The sequence below is a fragment of the Arachis ipaensis genome, chromosome B7, assembly GCF_059453495.1.
Source record: "Arachis ipaensis isolate K30076 ecotype BB chromosome B7, ASM5945349v1, whole genome shotgun sequence".
NCBI lineage: Eukaryota > Viridiplantae > Streptophyta > Magnoliopsida > Fabales > Fabaceae > Arachis > Arachis ipaensis.
The window spans coordinates 131,016,571-131,029,663 of record NC_142442.1 but is presented as its reverse complement, the minus strand read 5'-3'; positions in this window follow the sequence as shown (position 1 = coordinate 131,029,663).

Below are 13,093 nucleotides of genomic sequence, written 5' to 3'. Positions count from 1 at the left end.
ATTACCTGAAAATTGGTCTTTTGTTTTCTTGTAGAGTAATCCAATTATTTTCGAAAATATTAAATGTTTCCATAATAGATGGGTGGATTAGAAATTTATTATTTAAATAATTATTAAAATAACTTTAATTTTCAAAACATATATAATTCACATGAATAATGAAAATGTGCATATAGTGTTTTATGGATTTGACCCGAAAGTTCCATTATAAGTAATTCAAAGACTTCAAGACCTAGAACATACAAAGTACAATCCATAAGCCTCTAACAGAGGTGTATATGGGTTGAATGAAATCAATTTATTTTAATTCAGACTCAACTTTAACTATGAACTAAGTCTATTTTTTAGATCTTAATCCAGTCTTAAATCTGATAAAACTTCATTATTTTCGAACCACAAATATACTAGCTGAAAATTGGATCTTTTGTTTACTAAGAAATTAATCCAATTATTAATAGACGGCGTGGATTGGAGATTTATTATTTAGATAATTATTAAAATTACTTTAATTTTTAAAAAAATTGACATGATTCACATGAATGATAAAAAATGTGCATCTAGTATTTTATAAATTTGACCTGCAAAAACGGTTTTATTAGAATTAATTCAAAGACTTCAAGACCTAGAACACGAGAAATGCAACCCATAAGCCTCTAAGAGGGATGTAAATAGGTCGAATGAAATCAATTTGTCTTAATTCATACTCAACTTTAACTATGAGTTAGGTATATTTTTTAGATCATAACCCGGTCTTAAATCCAATAAAACTTTATTATTTTTGGACTACAATTATACTAGTTGAAAATTGGATCTTTTGTTTACTAATAAATTAATCCAATCATGTTCGAAAATATTAAATATTTCAGAAATAGAGGCATGGATGGGAGATCTATTATTTAAATAATTATAAAAATTACTTTAATTTTTAAAATTGACATGATTCACCCGAATGATAAAAAATGTGCATTTAATATTTTATGAATTTGACCTACAAAAACGGTTCTATAAGAATTCATTCAAAGGCTTCAAAACCTAGAACACGAGAAATGTAACCCATAAGCTTCTAGTAGGGATGTAAATGGTCGAATGAAATCAATTTGTCTTAATTTAAACTCAACTTTAACTATGAGTTAGGTTTATTTTTTAAATCATAACCCGGTCTTAAATCCAATAAAACTTTACCATTTTTGGACCATAATTATACTAGCTAAAAATTAGATATTTTTTAAGAGTAATCCAATTATTTTCGAAAATATTAAATGTTTTCGTAATAGACGATGTGGATTGGCGATTTATTATTTAAATCATTATTAAAATTATTTTAATTTTCAAAACAAACATGATTCACATAGATGATGAAAATGTGCATTTAATGTTTTTATAAATTTGACCCGCAAAAACGATTTTATTAGAATTAATTCAAAAACTTCAAAACTCAGAACATGAGAAGTACAATCTATAAACCTCTAATAAAAGTGTTTATGCGCCGATAAAATTATTTTATCTTGATTCATACTTAACTTTAACTATGACTTGGGTCAATTTTTTAGATCATAACCTGATTTATATTTGATCAAACATATTAAACCATCTAATGAATCACAATGCTATTTTCATGTAAAAACATAAGGAAAATATTCACCTAATCTTAATATTAATTATCATATTTAATATTTATTTTTGAAAATATCAAATATTTTTCGTAATAAATGAGTGGATTGGATATTTATTATTTAATTAATTATTAAAATTATTTTAATTTTCAAAATAAACAAGATTCACATGAATGATGAGAATGTACATCTAGTATTTTATGGGCTTGACTCGCAAAACCAGTTCATTACAATTAATTCAAAGACTTCAAGACCTAAAATACGAGAAGTGCAATCCATAAACCTCTAGTAGGAGTATATACCGGCTGAATAAAATTAATTTGTCTTAATTCAAACTCAACTTTAATTATGAACTAGGTCTATTTTTTATTCCTAATTCGGTGCTAAATCTGATAAAATTTCATTATTTTTGGACCACAATTATACTCGCTGAAAATTGGTCTTTTATTTTCTTATAGAGTAATTCGATTTTTTTCGAAAACATTAAATATTTCCATAATATATGGGTGGATTGGAGATTTATTATTTAAATAATTATTAAAATTACTTTAAATTTTAAAACAGACATGATTCACATGAATGATGAAAATGTACATCTAGTGTTTTATGATTTGACTTGACAGTTCCATTATAATTAATTTAAAGACTTCAAGACCTAGAACATGAGAAGTACAACCCATAAGCCTCTAACATGGGTGTATATGGGCTGAATGAAATTAATTTGTCTTAATTCAGACTCAACTTTAACTATAAATTAAGTCTATTTTATAGATCTTAATCCGATCTTAAATCCGATAAAACTTCATTATTTTTGGACCATAAAATAGTTCCTGAGATTGGCGTCATGCAGTAAAATCGTCATTGAGATTTCAATTGCACAAATTATATCCTTAAAATTGACAAAAATGAACCACGTTAGTCCCTGACCCATTTTCTATTAATGATGTAATGATATGGCTTGATGACGTGGGTTGTTAGTGACACGTGTCACTCCATGATTTGGTCTCATGTAATGGTATGATGATGTGTTGACTAGTGACACGTGGCATGCTGATGTGGATGGTTGTAACACGTGTCACAATGTTATTTGACCACGTGTCTGTTTGTACTACGTGTCGCAACAGTATTCGTCTACGTGTCATCTATTATTCATCATTGTAGATGCACAAAATTAGTCCCTCACTTTGCATTAAGTGACTAATTTTAGTTTCTGAAATTGAATGTCGTGCACCAAACTAGTCACTTCACCAGTTATTTTTTTTTATTTTTTTAAAAATTTAAAATTTTTAATATCTTGGATGCACTAATTTCAATTCTATTCTTTCACATATCATTTAAATACAAGTGCTTTTATAAAAATTTTTAAGATTTTAGTTTTAATTATATAATTTTTTATATAATAATTTAACATTGGTAAATTTTGTAATATAAGTATGTTATTATAAAAAAAGAATTATACGATTGATTAGACACATTTTTCATAAAAAAAATATTTTTAACAAGAAATCAAGAATTAAATTAAACATTTTTTTCCGGTTCTTATGAAATATACATTTCTGTTGTGTGTAAATGGGCCAGACTGAAGGCATTTTAAGCACTCTCACTACCAACTCTGATCTCTTCAGTCTAGACAAAAGAGGTCGGAGATGGTAGTTAATGCGTGAGCATCTTTCCTATCTTTTCCTAGTGAATTTGCATTTGAATTGATAAGTTTAATCAAGATTTAATATATTTTAGCCACTATGGATGCTACTTTGAGTTGTGTGCAATTTTGTTTATTTCAGGTAGCATTTTGGACGAATTTGACAGAATTTTCATGAAGAAACGAAGCTACAACAAAATAAAGGCTTGAAGCCAAATTTGGACTCTCCAAGTTTGGCGCCAAGAAGCACCATAATGCCCATTATCCTCTGTCTCATCCACGCCAAACTTGGACTCCCCAAGTTTGGCGTCACAATAAAAAAGCTTAAGGAATGCATGCGTGAAGCTCCACGCCAAACTTGAAGGAGTTCAAGTTTGGTGCCAATGAAGGAAAGCCTACTGCCATCTACTCAAGTTCGGCGCCAACACAAGGACTCCAAAGAAAGGCTATGCACCATTCCACACCAAACTTGGGTTACTCCAAGTTTGGCGCCAACTTAAGGAAAGCCCAAGTTTGGTCCCTTATGACATCACAGGTAATTTTATGCAAAATGAGAATTATGATTATGATCAATCTTCCTCTGAACAGGTCAATTACATGGGGAGTGGTCCTAGAAACCCCAATAATGATTCATACTCTAAGACCTACAATCAGGGGTGGAGAAATTACCCAAACTTTGGGTGGAGGGACCAACCTCAGAGATCTCAGAATTTCAATAATAATTCTCAAGGCGGCTTTCAGTAGAATAATCATAATAACCGCCAATTTCAGTCTCATCAACAACAACCACTCAGTAGACAAATTTTCAGCCCAGCAGAATTCTAATTGGGAAACAATGATGAATAGTTTTATGCAGGAAATCAGAGCTTCTATTAGAAACTTAGAGGTACAAATGGGGCAATTGAGCAAGCAAATACCTGAGAGATCTTCAAGTACATTTCCTGGTGATATAGTGGTGAACCCAAGAGAAGATTGCAAGGCTATTCAATTGAGAAGTGGTAAAGTAGCTGGTTCTGAGACCAAGGTCAATGGGGAGCTAATTGAAAAAGAAGCTCCAGAGGAAAAGAAGGAAGAAGTAGAGCATGCCCCCCAAAGCGTGTAGACAACCCATTTTCAGACTCTCTTGATATTATCCTACATTACCAAAGGCTCCTGAGTACAAGCCTAAAATGTCATACCCTCAGGGTGTGTGTGGTTGGGGGAATTATGAATAATTCCTAGGAATTTTAAGATGGGAATATCATATGTCCATGTTTGGTTCAAAGTTTGAAAAGCTATTTTCAAGCAAGTTTGATTCCAGGGAATCAAAATACCATTATTTCAATTCCTACCTTCCCCTTGGGTATATGTGATTCTCATGGGAATGGAATCTTTGTAACAAAGTAATACTTGAACCACACACACCCTCAAAGGCTTCAGAAGGCTTCCAAGGACAAGCAATTTTCTAGATTTTTAGAAGTCTTCAAAAAGCTGCAGATCAACATTCCTTTTGCAGAGACTCTTGAGCAAATGTCTCTCTATGCTAAATTTATGAAAGAATTGTTGACTAATAAGAGGAATTGAAAGGAATAAGAGACAATGGTGTTAACCAAGGAATGCAATGCTATTATTCAACATAACCTTCCTGAGAAGATGCAGGACCCAGGGAGCTTTGTAATTCCTTGCACCATTGGAGATGTCACCATTCAGAGAGCTTTATGTGATCTTGGAGCTAGCATCAATCTCATGCCACTTTCAGTAATGAAAAAGCTTCAAATTAAGGAGGTAAAATCCACTCGTATTTCTCTTCAACTTGCTGATCTTTCTATTAAATTTTATGTGGGTGTTGTTGAGGATTTACTTGTGAAAGTAGGACCATTTATTTTTTCTGCTGATTTTGTTATATTGGATATGGAAGAAGATGCAAAATCTTCTATTGTTCTGGGTAGACCCTTTTTAACTACATGTAGAGCTTTGATTGATGTGCAAAAGGGTGAATTAACCCTGAGGGTCAATAAAGAACAGATGGTCCTTAATGTATTTGAAGCACTTAAACACCCTAATGATTCTGAAGGGTGTATGAGAGTTGATGTTGTTGAACCACTTGTTCAAGAGGTACTGGAAGCTGAGGTACTTGATGATGTTCTAGATCCTATTTCTGAGTATGAATTAGTTGAAGTTGATGATTCACTACCCCAGAAAGACGTGATTTGCACGCCTAAAAGGGAGGAGGAAGTCCCCAAGCTTGAGCTCAAACCTTTGCCTCCTTCTCTGAAATATGTGTTCTTGGGTGAAAATGAGTCATATCCAGTGATTATTAGCTCTTCCTTGAAGCATGGAGAGGAAGAGGCGCTTATTACAGTGCTCAGGAGCCATAAAATAGCTCTTGGGTGGACCATTGGTGATTTAATTAAAGGGAATTAGTCCAACCAAGTGTATGAACAAGATCCTTCTTGAAGATGGCTAAATCGGTTGTGCAACCACAAAGGAGACTCAATCCAACTATGAAAGATGTGGTCCAAAACGAGGTAATAAAACTATGGGAAGCCGGCATTATTTACCCTATTTCTGACAGCCCTTGGGTGAGTCCTGTGCTAGTGGTTCCCAAGAAAGGAGGGATGATTGTGATCAAGAATGAAAAGAATGAGCTTATTCCTACAAGAACCGTCACAGGATGGAGAATGTGCATAGATTACAGGAGGCTCAACACTGCTACAAGGAAGGATCACTTCCCCTTGCCTTTCATTGATCAGATGCTTGAGAGGTTAGCTGGTCATGCTTTTTATTATTTTCTAGATGGATACTCTGGACATAATCAAATTGCAGCGAACCCTCAAGATCAAGAGAAGACAGCATTCACATGCCCTTTTGGAGTATTTGCTTACAGGAGAATGCCATTTGGACTTTGTAATACTCCAGCAACTTTTCAAAGGTGTATGCTTTCAATTTTTTCTGATATGGTTGAAAAGTTCATTGAGGTATTTATGGATGATTTTTCTATCTTTGGTAATTCTTTTGAATCTTGCCTTAAACATGTATCTCTGGTCTTGAAATGGTGCCAAGAATCAAACCTTGTTTTAAATTGGGAAAAATGTCATTTTATGGTTATAGAAGGTATTATTGTTGGACACCAGATTACAAGCAAAGGGATTGAGGTTAATAGAGCAAAGGTGAAGGTAATTGAAAAATTACCACCACCAACTAATGTTAAGGTAGTCAGGAGTTTCTTGGGTCATGCAGGATTTTATAGAAGATTTATAAGGGATTTTTCTAAAATTGCTAAACCATTGAGCAACCTATTAGTTGCTGATGTCCTTTTTGTGTTTGATGCTGAATGCCTGTATGCTTTTGAAACTCTGAAAGCAAACCTTACCTCTGCTCCCATTATAGCTCCCCCTGACTGAGATTTGCCATTTGAATTAATGTGTGATGCTAGTGATTTTACTATAGGAGCTGTTTTAGGATAGAGGCATGGCAAGCTTATACATGTCATTTACTATGCTAGTCGTGTGTTGAATGATGCCCAAAAGAATTACACAACTACAGAAAAAGAATTATTAGCTATTGTGTATGCTGTTGAAAAGTTTAGGTCCTATTTAATTGGCTCTAAGGTTATTGTTTATACTGATCATGCTGCTTTGAAGTACCTTCTAACCAAACAGGATTCTAAACCAAGATTAATCAGATGGGTGTTGCTCCTTCAAGAATTTGATATTGAGATAAAAGATAGGAAAAGGTCAGAAAATCAAGTAGCTGACCACCTTTCTAGAATTGAGCCTGAAGAAGGAGTACAACCACCCACAGCTGTGACTGAGACATTTTCGGATGAGCAACTGTTTCTCATTCAGTAGGCTCCATGGTTTGAAGACATTGCCAATTATAAAGCCATGAATTTCATTCTAAAGGAGTACAGTATACAACAAGTGAAGAAGCTACTAACTGATGCAAAGTACTACTTTTGGGAGGAGCCATACCTTTTTAGAAGATGCTCAGATGGTATAATCCGGAGATGTGTTCCAGATGAGGAAACACAGTAGATTCTTTGGCACTGTCATGGTTTTGATTATGGAGGCCACTTTGGTGGTGAAAGGACAGCTACAAAGGTCATTCAGAGCGGGTTTTACTGGCCGAATCTCTTCAGGGATTCAAGAGCGTTTGTGAAAAGTTGTGACATATGTGAAAGAGCTAAGAATCTCCCTGCTAACCATGAGATGCCACAGCAGGGGATTCTTGAGGTTGAGTTGTTTGATGTGTGGAGTATTGATTTCATGGGACCTTTCCCACCCTCATATTCCAGCAAATATATTCTGGTGGCAGTTGATTATGTGTCCAAATGGGTAGAAGTTGTGGCTCTGCCCACCAATGATGCCAAAGTAGTGATGAGCTTTCTTCAGAGATATATCTTCAGCCGGTTTGGTGTCCCAATGACACTCATTAGTGATAGTGGAAGTCACTTCTGTAATAGACAGCTAAACTTGCTTCTGTAGAGGTATGGAGTCCGTCATAAAGTGACTATCCCTTATCACCCTCAGACAAGTTGACATGTTGAGGTTTCCAACAAGGAGCTCAAGAGGATTCTACAGAAGACCGTCAGTGTCTCAAGGAAGGACTGGTCTAGGAAGCTTGATGATGCTCTCTAGGCATACCGGACAGCCTACAAGACTCCTATTGGCATGTCCTCTTATCAGTTGGTCTATGACAAAGCCTGTCACTTGCCAGTGGAGCTGGAGCATAAAGCTTATTGGGCAATCAAGTATCTAAACTTTGATGCTCAGGCTGTAGGAATTAAGAGAATGCTTCAATTGAATGAGCTTGGTGAATTCAGATATTCAACCTATAAGAACGCCAAGCTCTATAAGGAGAGAACCAAGATATGGCATGACAAGAAGATTGCCATCAAAGTCTTTGAGCCAGGTCAGAGAGTGCTTCTATATAATTCAAGGCTCAAACTCTTCCTCGGGAAGCTAAAATCCCGGTGGTCAAGACCGTTTGTGGTTACCAAAGCTTCACCGTATGGTCATGTGGAGATTCAGGAAGAGAATTCTGACAGAAAATTCATAGTTAATTGTCAGAGGTTGAAGCACTATCTTGGAGGTGAGATTGATTGCCAGAGGTCCACTCATCTGCTGAACTAGCGGAATTGACCGTCAAGCTAGTGACGTTAAAGAAGCGCTTGTCGAGAGGCAACCCTAATAATTTTGTATCCTTATTTTATTTTCCATTGCATTGATGTTATTATTTAATTAATTTTTATTAAATTTTTACTGTTTTTCCTTTGTTTTATGTGTGTTTTGATCATGCAGATATTTTAAAACAGGAACCCGAACACTTAGAAAAATTTTGGCAACCCTGGAAGTGGAAGTCTCGGACTGGGTGGCGCCAAACTTGGGATATCCAAGTTTGGCGCTGTGTGTGCGTGCAAGATGGAGTTTTCTCTCTAGAAGATCCAAGCCAAACTTGGAAAACTCCAAGTTTAGCGTGAAGAACGACGTAACCAAGAGAAACAGGGGAAGAGGTGGCACCGAACTTTAGGTTCTTCAAGTTCAGCGCCACTGTTGCGCACAAAAAGAGAAAAGTTCTCTGCCAGAGGGACGCCGAACTTGGCTCCCCTGGCGTTTGGCGTGAAGAACGACGTAGAAAGATGCAATTTGGGATGCGTTGGCACCGAACTTGATCCCTTTCAAGTTCAGCGTGGGAGCTACGTACAAGGAGGCAGTGCACTCTGTCAGGGTGATGCCAAACTTGGCTCCCCTGGAGTTTGGCGCCAGGCAGAAGAACACACTCGGGGACTACGGCGCCGAACTTGACTCCCTTCAAGTTTGGTGCCAGAACCTCTATCTTTGCCAATTCCAAACACAATAAGAGCAGATCCCCACCAAATCACATGCATCTGGTCCCCACACCCCCCTTTCATCACTTTATTCCCTTTCTTGATTTCCTTGCCCCCTTGACCGATCACCACTCCCCTTCCCCATATATTCCCTTCAGCCTTTCCTATTCCCCACTTCTACCCGTGACCCACCAAGACCATACACCCCTCCCTTTGACCATACTTATTCCTCCCACCCACCCAGCCCTTCCTTAAGCACGTAACTCCCTCCCCTCACTAACCCCAACTCCCTATATATAGAACCCCATCCCCTCTTTAAACACACACATTCATTCCACCCCTCATCATCACAAACACAACAATTCACCACGACCCCAGCTTTATACATTCTTAAATCCAACCCACTACAACCATTCACCCGTTCCCCCCTCCTCTCTCAATACTCCCTCTTCTGTCCAGTCTCTACCCCCTCCTTAATCCCCTTTTCTTTTCTTATTTCTGTTCAACAAAAAAAAAAGAAAAAGAAAAAGAAATTTTTAGCATTGATTTTTATTTTCTTCTGTTTCAATTTTTGCTCCCCTTTCTTCTTCTCCTTGTATTTCTTTATTTTGCTCGAGGACAAGCAACAGTTTTAAGTTTGGTGCTGTCGCTTTGCTGGTTTTATTCTATCATTTCTATGGCACCAAAGACCACCCAACCTTCCAAGAAGAGAAAAGGAAAGGAACCGGCCACCGGTTCTCATGATTCAAGAATATTTCGCTCTAAACTGCATGAAGAGAACTTTTATGATGTTACTGGCAAGATGCCGGTTCTACCAGAAGGGCGGTTTAATCTCCAACCAAATGAATATCCGAAAATTCAGCATGAGATTCAGAGAAGAGGATGCCAATTTCTGTGCAATCTGCACACACAGGTGGGACAATTAATGGCTCAAGAATTTTATGGGAACCTATGGATTACTTATAAGGATGTGTCTGGAGTCAATGAAAGGGACCACAGAAGCTTTGTAAGGGGAAGAGTCAATGATTTCAGCCCAGAGATTATCTGGCAGACCCTCCAGATACCACAGACTATGCCCTCGCTTCAGTCTTACAGTGAGAGGGCGGATAGGGATTAGCGACTGGAGCAAGTAATCACTGACATATGCATTTCAGATGCCCAGTGAAAACTGGGGGCAAAGGGGAAGGCGGGCCATATCAGAGTCGGTGACCTGACGCCTTTGGCTAGGGGATGGCACCATTTTATTCGCCAGTCTATCATTCCCATAAGAAATCGGTCCGAGTGTATTGTGGACTGAGCTATCATGATTCACTGTATTCTGTTGGGAGAGCCAGTAGAGGTGACGGACGTTATTGCCCAGCAGATTTATCATATCGCCGCCAACACCAAAGAGAATGCCAGGTTGGGCTTCCCACATCTCATCTTTTGCCTCTGTGAGGCCGCTAGGGTGAAGATAGAGAATGATTTCCCTATCCCAGTCGAGAAGCCCATCACAAAGAAGACTATGGAATTAGTAAGGGACTATCAGTGACTCCCAAGAGTCGAATAGGCTGAAGAAGGAGCTCAAGAGGAGCACTGCCTCAGGGACACCACTTCCCTCCTCAAGAATACTGGCAGCAGCTCGCATCTTCCATGGAGCAGATAAGGGTCACTAATAACAACCGCTGGCAGCAGTACACTGCGTCTGTAGAGGAGATGAGAGTGATACAGCCGTTGGACGCATCTCTGTACCACTCTTGATGAGATGAGAGCTGCTCAAGACTTTCAGCGGCAGGAGATTTCTCAGCTGAGACAGGATTACAACCGCCTGAGAGGACCTTACGAAGCATAGCCTGAGGAGAGAGATCCACACCAGGGAGATTGTGGTAGCTCAGTTCCTTTTCACTTTCCATATTATTCTGATATTTTTATGATTAGGTTCCTATTTTTTGCTATTTTTGTTACTGCATGATCATCTGTTATTTCAATTCCTAGGTTCTAGTTTAATTTACTGTTTATTTTGTTATTTGATTTTTAGTCTGAAAGGGTATCTCATGTATTACTCACTGAGCTTGAAATCAAAAGAAAAGAAAGAAGAAAAAAATGTAATGCATGAGTTAGAGAGTTTATAACAGAAAGTAGTCTCATTTAATCAAATGTGGTGGTGTTCTCTGTGATTCTGAATGCATGACATGAACCGTGCATGTTTGAATTTGAATCAAGGGATGTTGATGTATAAGGAACAGGAGTTTAGAGAACTATTATGAATTTCCTGAAGTTAGTGCAAGTTGATCTTTGAAGCAAAAAGAAACAGCAAAAAAAATTAAATAAATAAAAAGTAAAGTCCAAGGCTCTGAGCATCAATGACTAGGGAGGTCAGACATGATTAAAAGCTCAAAGAGTTGTTTTCCTAGTCATATGCTTGTGGTGTTCTTGTGTCAAGTAATCCTTGAGATAGAACATTTAGAGTCGAGATCAAATGCATTTAGCAGAGTATGCCAAAGGTTTTGAGCACCACTGTCTGGGTGTAGCTGAAAGAAAAATCAGAACTTCAAGAGAGTTTTCCAGTTAAGTGCTTGTGGTGTTCTTGTGTCAATTAACCCTTGAGACAGAACATTTAAAGTCACGACTAGGCTCAAGGTGCAAAGCACGAGTTAATTGAGAATTAAAGGATATCTGCTGTGTTCAAGGATTAAACTGAAGTATAAAGATCAGAGAATTCATAATATGATCCGAATTCTGATTCCGAATGACATTGACATTCCTCTGATTCAGAGGAGAGTGAGATGCCAAAACTGTTTAGAATTGCAATAGAAAAATCCTACTTTAAGAAGAGACGTGAGCATAATTGAACTCTCACTTCTCATGCAAATTCACATCTTAATCTCGTATTATTAGTTTTGGTTGCTTGAGGACAAGCAACAATTCAAGTTTGGTGTTGTGATACGTGATCATCTTTCCTATCTTTTCCTAGTGAATTTGCATTTGAATTGATAAGTTTAATCAAGATTTAATATATTTTAGCCACTATGGATGCTACTTTGAGTTGTGTGCAATTTTGTTTATTTTAGGTAGCTTTTTGGACAAATTTGACAGAGTTTTCATAAAGAAATGAAGCTACAGTAGAATAAAGGCTTGAAACCAAACTTGGACTCTCCAAGTTTGGCACCAAGAAGCACCATAATGCCCATTATCCTCTGCCTCATCCATGCCAAACTTGGACTTCCCAAGTTTGGCATCACAATAAGAAAGCTTAAGGAATGCATGCGTAAAGCTCCATGCCAAACTTGAAGGAGTTCAAGTTTGACGCCAATGAAGGAAAGCCTACTGCCATCTCCACGCCGAACTTGAGTTTACTCAAGTTCGGCGCCAACACAAGGACTCCAAAGAAAGGCTACGCACCACTCCACGCCAAACTTGGGTTACTCCAAGTTTGGCGCCAACTTAAGGAAAGCCCAAGGAACTCTTTGCCTAGTCCATGCCGAACCTGACTCCCTCCAAGTTTGGCGCCAACCTTTAACGCAGTGGTAGTCCCCAATTCATTCTACAAGGCCTACGTGAATCAATTAGTAAATTTTGATTAAACTTTATTTCTTTTATAACAAGGAAAAGATATTATTTAGTTTTTAGGAAAAATATTTCACATTAATTAGGAATAGATATAAAAGGGAAAAGAATCAGCCCTTCGGACTTTTCTCTTCTCTTCTACCTCATTCCGCAATTTACAGTTTTTCTGAATCCTAGTTTTCTCTCTGAACCATGAGCAGCTAAACCTCCATTGTTAAGGTTAGGAGCTCTGTCTATTGTATGGATTGATAATATTACTTTTCTATTTTAATTCATGTACTGATTTATAATTCAAGAATTGTTTTCGTTCTTTATCTTATGAATTTGGGTGGAACGGAAGTATGACCCTTGTTCTAATTGAGTTCTTGTATAACTTGGAAAAGCTCTTTACCTGAACAACAACTTGAAAACATATTCTCCTAAATCACTAATTATTTGGACTTAACGGGATACGTGACATATAATCCCCTTATATTTGGGTAA